Raw genomic sequence first — 10,970 nt, forward strand, 5'->3', positions numbered from 1 at the left:
TCCCATAACTATAAGTTATGATTTAGAAAGTGTAACAACTCTATAATCATTACCAGAAAGGGATCTACTGCAGTTCACGGTAAAATATTGCTGGTAACGAATATTGCCAAAAATCTATGAATTTTTAAGGCTGCTATCTAGAATAGCCAAGATCCATTGACGCACAGTGAAAGCTTCACTGAAGAAAAACCTCGTAAATAGGTCTTTTTCGCGCATTTCTCTGCACTGCGAGATAATTATGCATTATTACTTTATGGCTATTCCAGATTATTTGTAGCCCCTTCTTAGGCCGCTTAAAACAGTGTGCAGGCATGATCTGTACATTCATAGATTTTTGGCAATATTCGTTACCAGCAATATTTTACTGTGAACTGCAGTAGATCCCCAGAAAGTCCACACATTTATTTATTACATGCTATGTTTTTACTTTAAATAATTATCCTATTCATCGATATTTGAAATACCATTTCATATTACAACAATGTTATAATTGAAGCATTTTTATATCTTAAAAATGCAAATATGTCTTTAAACATATCCTGTATTTTAGCAGTTTTGCAACAATTTACTTACAATTTTATTTAATGTTCATTTGTCTACTCTATAAGTCTGGCAGATAGGTCAGTTTCATTTTGAGACTTATTTTGAATTTGCACCAGATTTTCACTTACTTTAATAAACTGCTTTTAATCTTATGATTTTACATTGTATATTCGTAAAAAAAAATTTTGGTATGGCTGAGAACTGTTTTGTGGTTTGTGACATGTCACAGATTGATTTTAATTTTGAATAATTTCAGACAATACAGATTATTCAATAACCTACTATGATATAATCAGTGAAGATTTAGGTTAGTTGTAGTATAAAGAAATTAGAGATCTTAAGCAGGGGGGACAGGAAATTTGGCTGTTTATTACACTAGTCCCCAATGTTTTATATGGACTTTTTCTTTGGAACTTTAATTAAATTTTCGTTGTTGATTCATTATGTTGAGTGTCCAAACGTTTCAACCACTAATTTTAATATACAGATGGGTTAATGTTATGTATTGTCATTAGAGATTTACATCCCTTTAGATCCTGGATCGTGTTTAATAAGACAATGAAAAGTAATTAGTAACATAGCAGGAGTAGGAACCAATTTAATGTCTTTTGTTATGACACAGTTTTAAGTTGAGATTTGAACCTTTTGCCTCCCCATTGTTGAGCAGGTGTGCTACGTGCTAAGCCACAGTCGCTGGTTATCTAAATATTCTACAGTATTAGGTTAATAGTTGATTAGACCCATAACCTTTGTTTAACTAGTGGCACATCAGCAAGTCAACATGGAGGTAACAAGTCACCATGTCATTACTAAAGAAGTTAAAAACATTTCCTACTGCTGCTGTGTCATATGTGAACAGAATTAGTTAAGGTAAAGGGAATGCCTTAGCCCTAAACAGACGCAACTCAGTAATATACATAGACAAAGGTCATGTAATCAAAGAGTTGGGTGCCTGTAGGGTGTTACTTAACCTGATACTCCCTATGTTTGGACAAAAGAAAAACTTGGTCATCGACAGCAACCTTGACCGTACAGGGTAATTGACGAGTTAGATACCTCATCAATTACCTCATAAGTGCGGGAATGATGTCCATGACACTCAAATGTGTAATGTCTCCTTTTCTGTCCAAACACCTGGGATATAAATGATGTGGTAGGTAATTGTTGATTATCTAGATAGCAATGAAAAAGATGGGAATGCTTCTGACATCAACAAAAAGAAGATCATAACCAACCCATCAGATGAAGATTCTATTAGAGGAGAGGATTACACATTAGATGAAGATTTGGGTATAGTCCCTTTCGTGACATTGCCTCTTAAAAGGCGTTTTGTCATTTTTTCACAATCGCCTTTCTCCTATTTCTAGCCCCTGCAGGGGGCTCAAACCCTGCAGGGCCAATTGCCTAACTCTGCATAGCAATCACCTATCCTAACCTTAAATAACCTATCATAAGCCTATGTTAAAATACGACAAACCCCTTTAGATATAATGTCACAAAAGGGACTATACCCAAAGATTCTAATCAAGGAGAGGATTACTCACTAGATGAATATGAAGAAAAAGAACTTCTAGATGATACAACTACAGAATTTAATTTTGCTGAAAATAAATTATTTAAATCTGCAGCTCATCTGGAAGAAAAAGATTCCAATGATTTTTATCAAAATGAAAATTTAAGCAAAGTTCCAGACAAGTCTTCATTCAAGGAGTAAGAATTTTTATACTTTAAGAAATAAACTTGAAAAGAAAATTAGTCATTTTTACACATATGTCAAAATCTTTTTTTGTCTAACAAACTTCACAATGCATTTTATATAGTGTTAATTACCAGGGATCTAAAACGATAAGACAATGGTTGATAAATTGATGTTCATCCCCAATGATGATTGATGATATACAAAATTACCACTTCTGTAGATTACAATTTGTATTTGAAACATTTAAACATTCAACTTAATGATATTTGAAAGGTCCCTAAAGTTGTTGTTATAACAAATAAAAAATGTTATTTTAAAACTTTGGGGAATAGTTTCATAAACAGCCCAATGTCCCCTCCCTCCCTGGATAAAGACAGAATCAATGATTGTGTCAGAGTAATAAAAATGAAATAAATATAAAATTCTTACACATCCAGATCTGATATTAAAATAGTTTATATTGACAAAATTCTCTATGTTTGCAAACCATCTAAAAACAAGATGAGATTTCCACCATCGAATAATGACATACAGTTTACGAAGAATAATGAAGCAAATGAAAAAGACTATGATGATAAAAGCAGCAATGACAATAAGGACTTTATCAATAAACCAACAACTAAGCTAAATGTAGTTAATAAGGATATGAACAATGAGCCATTCAATATATTTTCTTTCCAATCCAATGAAAATGAGCATGATGAGAGTAACAATAATGATATGTCAACTAAAGATCCTCAAATGTTGTCTTTTGATAATTTTCAGCAGACACCCCAATTAAATCCTATTGAAACAATTTATGATCTATTTCCAACTGAGCAAGAAGATGATAATCAACCTAATCCTGTCCCTCACCATTTTGTTTCATTACACAGAAATGCAAATGGTAACAAAAGAATGCCGGATGAAGAGGCAGGAAACATTGTAAAATGGTGGAATAAATTTCCTAAACTAAATCCTCTTAACCAAGAGTCATCAGTGGACAACAAAAATACACCAAATCCTAGTTACCTACCCAGACAGGTTTCAAAAGATAAAAATAGTTTTGAGTTCCTTGATCAAACAAATATTGATCCTGAAACCTATGATCCCAATCATGCAGAATATGACCTAACATTTGAAGAGCAGGAAAACAGTCCTGAGAATGTTGGCCCATGGCAGCAAAAGTTCCCAAACCTTTCTCCATATTCAAAACATCAAGGTGACAAGAAAAACATTGCTAAGATGAAACATCCAATGTCTCGCAAGTCAAATAAACCACTTAAACCAAGATTTTATGAACCTTATGTTGTTCAAAATAAATTTAAACATGAAAATCAAAGAACATTGCAACAAAAGAAGTTTAATATTGGCACTCCAACTTCCTTATCAAGTGAATTAAAATCTTTAAAACTTCCTTCAAGAAAGTCCTTTCATTATCCCAAATATAATCAGAGAGAAATGTTTCTGACTGATGATACTGTTAATAATGATGAATGTGATAATGATGGAACAAATTACAACCCTGACAAAGTCATGACTCCTAAAAATGACATCACACATTTAGAGGAATTAGAATCATATGATATTGATGACAAAATAGACATATGTGATGACACAGATAATACTGATGACAATAAAGATTATGCTGAAGTTGAGAAAAATAAAGATGGTGGGTTGGAAACTATTTACAATAATGAATACAATGATGATAGTAAAACAGATGATATTTATACGGTTTATACAGACAATCTAATGGACAATCATGATTATGACATAGGCCATACAAACATATATGAGATATTTGATCAACAAAACAAATCAAATGATGGATCTGACAAATTCATCCACAAATTCAAAAAAAGACCCATTCCAAGAAAAGAATACAAAAATAAAAAAGATATTGGTAGTAATCTGAAAGATCATCTGGGCAATGGAAAAATAAATGACTACACTGAGAGTAAAGATGAGGATTCTAGTTTTGATTACTTCGATGAATCTGGTTTAAGAAATCCTCTGAATGAAGATGATATATTTTCTGGTAAAAATTATGATTACATCGGCAAAGAAATACTTGATCCAGTGGATACAATAAATACAAATATTATGAATGATAGAATTCAAATTAATAGCAATGAGAAAGTCTTTGATGAAGGATTTGATTATTATTCAGAAATGAAAAAGGAGGATTCCAATGAACTTGGATTCAGAAACAATTATGACTCAAATGATGGTTTTGATTACAATGATCTAGATGAATTTAAATCTGGTCCTAGCAAAGTAAATAAAGATATGTTAAATACACATATTATGGGTAAAAATAATAATCTGATTGACAGTTATGTGATTGAAGATTTAGATTACCCAGAAGAGGTTAAAATTTATGATAATGAATTCTCAGAAAAAGGAATTGATTACAATGATCTTAATTCTTTGGAATCAAACAAAGAAGATACTACGTATAATAGTAAAGATGATGAAACAACAGAAATGTTGGTTAGTATTCCAGACGTTTTTGATGATTATGATGAAAAACTGCCAGATAACAGTGATGAAACAAAACAAGGGAGTCAAAATGATCTTCAATCAATTGAAAATCAAGATCAAATTGATAGCAATGAAGATATTTTCAACATAGAATCTATGGATAATTCATGGATTAAAGAAGATCTTTCTCTTGAAATAGAAAATGATTATAAAGCAGATAATGAATATGACTATGATGGGTTAGATCATATAAAGTTGAATGAAGAAATTTATAAAGATAATAATCAGAATTCTGATGATGACACTACTAAATCAAATGACTATTCTGAGTTTTTCAGTGCAGAAACTTCTAATGTGCCTGATTTTAAAGAGCAAGAAGATGGTACTCCTAATGATACTCCTAACATTCTTCATTTGTTTGATGAAAAACTGCCAGAGAGCAGTGATGAATCAAAACAAAGTGGTCAAGATGATATCAAACCAATTGAAAATCTTGACCAAGATTATACTGATGAAGCAGAGAATAACTCAAATGTAGACTATATCAATAATGAGACCAAAGAAAATAAAGAAAGAATATCTACACATCTTATAAAAGATGATAAAATTGATAGCAATGAGGATATTTTTAACAAGGAATTTGATAATGTTTCAGATCTTGATTTTGAAATAAAAAATTATCATGAAGCAAATAATGGTTCTGACTATGATGGGTTAGATCAAATAAAGTTAAATGAAGAAATCTATAAAAATAATAATCAGAATTCTTTTGATGACACTACTGATTTAAATGACTATTCTGAGTTTCTCAATTCTAATGTGCCTGATTCTAAAAAGCAAAAAGATGATAAATTATCATTAGACACAACTTCAAATGATACTCCTAGCATTCTTCATTTTTATGATGAAAAACAGCCAGATAATAGTGATGAATCAAACCTAAGTAGTCTGGATGATATCAAAACAATTAAAGATCTAGATTACATTGATGAAGCAAAGAATAACTCAAATGAAGACTATATTAATTATGAGACCAAAGAAAATAAAGAAGGAATATCTACACATCTTATAAAAGTTAAAAATTCTATTGATGAAAAACTGCCAGATAACAGTAATGAATCAAAACATGGGAGTCAAAATGAAATCCAATCAATTGAAAGTCAAGATCAAATTGATAGCACTGAGGATATTTTTAGCAACAAAGCTATAGATGATTCAAGGATTAAAGAAGATCTTGATCTAGAAATAGAAAATAATCATGACACAGTTAATGATTATGACTATAATATGTTAGATCAAGTAAAGTCAATTGAAGAAATGTATAAAGATGATAATGTGAATGCTTTTGATGAAACTACTGAATCAAATGACTATTCTGAAGTTCTCAGTGCAGAAAATTATAATGCACCTGATTTTAAAGAGCCTGAAAATGAGAACATAACCATAGACACAACTACAAATGAAAGTAATGAATACAACAAAATTGCCAAGTTTGCAAAGGAGGAAAATGATTATGAAGATTATTATTGGACTGGGGGTAACAACTATGATTCATATGATGATTTAACATCTAAGCAAATGGATTCAGGAATTGATTACAACACAGAAAATGTTCTTGATGATGGTAATATATCACAGATAAAATCTAATTCTCCAGAAGAAAAGATTCAATTAGATCCATTGAGAGAAATAAAAAGCAAAAATTTAGTTCGCGAACCTTTGCTTAAGTTCCGAAATACAGTGGATAAAAGTAATACCGCTGATAACAATGATGAAATTAAAAGTACAAACAATGAGAATCATAATCAGTATGCAACACATTTGATAAAACATTCTTTATGGAATACAGACAGGTAAGCTGTTGGTTTGAAAATCTGCACAAAATATTCAGATTTGCAAAAGCAAAGTTTTTCTATAATTAGGGTTGGTACCTCTGCCTATAACAAAAAAGCTCTTATCATTAATGTAAGAATTGTCCAATCAATTTCAACTTAGCAAATTGATTCCTCTATTAGTTAGGTACAATTTACAAAGCATAGCAACTCTATAATTGTTACCAGAATGGTTGTACATTCATTTAAAACCTTATTATTATTATTTTTAACCTTTTTATTTCATGTATAATTTTTGGATAATGATTCCTATTGCAACAAGGTTCAATGTTATAAGTAATCCAATTTTATAATCAAGCCTTTTAAATGTAAGTATGTCCTTAAACAAATATAGTATTTTAGCAGCTTTGTAACAAATTTACATTTATTTTCTGCTTTTTCAGTTATGACATGTGGTAATAATCATTTGTCCGAACCTTTCACAGCTTCGCTTTTATGGATGTTGTCATCCTTGTTTTTACTTGAAATACAACTATATTGTAGTCTTGCTGGCAAGGATTATGAAACTGAAACAGTTGAGGAAGAAATTGTAAAATCTAAAACAAATAATGAGAAAGTAAGTTTCAAAGAATATTAACTTTCCAATGTTATTAAATGAAAGTTTAGTTTGAAATTGTTGAATTAATTTAGGTTAGGTTATAGGTAAGGGGGCTGAGCGCTGCGGATAGGCAGGCAAGAGTGCTGAGCGCCGCGGATAAAGTTCATAGATCTGTTGGGGGAGGGGTAGAGTAGATAAAAATTTTTAAAATTAAAAAAAAAAAATATTTCTAAGAGGATAGTACCTTTATTTTAAAAGATTAACAACTTTTTTGTCCCTGCGGACTTCTAGCCTTTCGGGCTTCTTTTAACCTTATTTAACCTAACCTAAATTTTGCTAAATAATCAGAATTTTTTTGTGTCTTTCATTTCTCTAAATAAGTTTTAAAGCAGCTTATGTAATAAGTTTCAATTGATTAGAGTGCCCTCTCATTTTCTTGATTTTCGAAAAATACTACATTACCGCGTAAGGGTGTGATTCTCCTTAGATTTTAAGTTGTCATCTAGAGAATCCAGAGCTGCTTCTTTAAATCATTTCAATGGTGCGCCAAATCGGGGTGCGTCGAATTTCAGCCAATCACAGCGCGGCATTTCGTAAAATGCTGTGCTCTCATTGGTGGAAAGTTGACTCACCCCGATTTGGCGCACCATAGAAATGATTTAAAGATCCAGCTCAGAACATTATCTGTTTGTAATGGGATGTCATTTTCGAACACCCAAGGATATTTGGTTAAGTAACATCCAACAATCAACCAATTATTTGATTGTAGGACCTTTGCCTGAGAAGTCCTAACTTTGCTTGGTAATGAGTTGCGCCTGTTTATATGCATTCCTCCTATTATGACTATTTATGTCACACACCAGAAATAGCAGCAGTAGGAACCATTTTTAACGTCTTCAGTTATGACGCAGTGTCGGGCCAAGATTTAAACCCCTAAAAAAAAAACTTTGTTCATGATCAATATGCGAGAAGAAAATAAAACTTTCAAAATTGGTAGATTTTCTACAAGCAACTCGAAGATTTTGTCTAAAATTTTTTATAATAAATGTTTTGATTTTATACATTTTTAATTTCAATATGGAATGAGGAAATAACTTTTATTTTTATAAACCCATAGATTATCCTTATATAAAAGTAACAGGATGTCTGTATGTGTGTGTTTGTGTCTGTCTTTACCAAAGGATCTCGTTAACTGCTGAAAAATATATCATTATTCTTTACTATATAGCTTTTCATAGGTCCTGGGAAGGTTTATAGCTATTTTAAGGGATGGTACAACCACCCCCTCAAAAGAAAATTGTGAATAAGCATGGGGCGACTTTCAGCTTCCCTCCCCCCATTCTCCAACTTAGGTGCCCCTAAAGGCCTCTAAGAAATAACCGCTAGTAATTGATAAGACAATAGATTAATGTACATTCTCAAAGATTATAAACAAAACTACCTCCCCAATAGATTAAAATATGAGCATCAAGTATATAATTTATTTTGTCAGTCAGTAGCTGTTAGTCAAGCTTATGCCAGAGATTTCAAATTTTTGTCAAAGGTTTGTGATTGTTTAAAAACAATTTATCGCAAATTATCTGCAAATTATCCACCAATGAGAGCACAACATTTTACGAAATGTCGCGCTGTGATTGGCTTAAATTCGGCGCAACCCAATTTAACGCACCATTGAAATGATTAAAAGATCCAGCTCTGAAAATTTTATGTATAACTCACTTTGTCCGTTTGTTGTAAGGGGCGTCAAAGCTTTTTGTATTGTGTGGAGTAAAACGAGGGCAATATATTTAAAAAAGATATTTTGATATCACCTCTTCCCCCTTCCCCTTCCTTTCATATCTACATTTCGTACTTATTTTTTTGTGCTTTGCTACTTATGAGTGTTGTCATCCTTGTCAGAGAGGAGGGACAATGGACAATTTATTACACTAGTCCCCAATGTGTTTTATAAAAATATTTTCTTAAATGCTGAATCAATAACTTTGGGGACTTTAGTGAATTTTGATTGATGCAATTAAGTTATGTGTTCAAATGTTTAAACTACAAATTGTAATCTACAGAAGTGGTAATTTCTTTGTATCATCATTGGGGATGTAAATCAATTTACCGGTCATTGTCTTATCCCTTTAGATCCATGAGGGGTTTTGATTTGATACTCATGAATGTTGTCATCCTTGTTTAAAATTTAGGATAATAACGAAAGTATTGAAATAAGAATAAAATTGAAAGAAAAAGACTCCACAGAAAATTTGGAAAGATATGAAAAATTTGATCAAATACTTAAACTAAAAAACAGCAAGGTAATAACTTTTCCAGTATGGCTTGGAAACTGATTAAAATCGAGTGGATTAGAACCGGTTCTCAGCTATACTGTCCGCATAATGTCCGCGGAAAGCTGTCTATAATACGTTGTGATAAATAACTTTTCCAGTAAGGCTTCGAAACTGATTAATATCCAGTGGATAAGAACCGTTTCCCGGCCATTCTGAAAAATCATGTATATGGTTGGATTGGAGACAATTTTTTTCGAATTCCAGTTTTGTTATTTATGAACCATTGGCGATGAACATCAATTTATTGGCCATTGTTTTATCCCTTTAGATCACTGCCTTATGATGCAGTATCATTTCATATAATGTTTTTCTCGTATGGCTTTAGAACAAATTAATATCCGCTGAATTAGAACCAGTTCTCAGCAATACTGATAACTCATGAATAGCACTAAATTATAGACAGTTTTTATAAAAGTGTACAATCATAAGATTTTAAACAGTACATTTTCATATCTGCGGGAAGCTGTTTATTAAACGATGCAATAAATAACTATTAATATTTGGTGCATTAGAACCAGTTCTCAGACATACTGAAAAATCGTTTATAGCATTGTATTAGACAATTTTCTACAAATAAAAAAACTTTGTAATTAATACCAGTTTTGTTAGACCAAGGGGTCAAAGGCTCTCCTGGTTTGAATCTTAGAATTTTCCATGTTAATAACCGTGGAACACTGTCTATAATATAATGGGATAAATAATTATTCCTTTGTAAAACTTTTATTTGATTTAGGTGCTTCGGAAAGATGGCATTAACTTAAACATCAAATTAATGGATGATAAAAACCATCTTCACAAAAACAAGAAAACACCCATAAAGGCGTAGATTTGTCTTAAACTATCCTTGTATAAAAGTACCTGGATGTCTGTCTGTCTGTCTGTTTGGTTGTAACGTCACTAAACGCCTTAACTGATATGGTTCTTCTTTACTTTTCTTAGGTCCTGGGAAAGTTTATAACTAATAACTCTAAAAAGATATTGTCTCAAAAACAATTACCACACTCCTCCACCCCCCCCCCCCCGAATTGGTTGTACTTTTTAGGGAAGCCTTATAAATATCTTGGGGTGGTTTTAAGCTATTTTTCTGAATTCCCCAGCTAAATTCTAGAGGCTACTCCAGGTACTCCTATCCTTATATTAAAGAACCAGTATGTATATCTGTCTTTGCGTACTGAAGGATCTCGCTAACCACTGAACCAATAAGGTTCATCTTTACACTGAAGCTTCTTATAGGTCATTTTGGCTAATGGACCCCCCTCCCATTTTTTTACTGAAAAGTGAAGGGTCTACTTACCCCCAACCACTACCATCAAGTGCCCCTAGAGGTCTCTAGGGGCGTTTAACTATATGATGAGCTAAAAGCATATCAGTCTAATAAGTATTTTTTGTAGAACAGTATTTTTATAAAACTATATATAATGTACAATTTATTTTAACAAAATATAAATATAAATATTTATTCACTGTTATTTACTAAGTATATTTGTGATTACTTTTAT

This window comes from Acartia tonsa, chromosome 15, assembly GCF_053477335.1.
Source record: "Acartia tonsa isolate MP-2025a chromosome 15, ASM5347733v1, whole genome shotgun sequence".
Lineage (NCBI taxonomy): Eukaryota > Metazoa > Arthropoda > Copepoda > Calanoida > Acartiidae > Acartia > Acartia tonsa.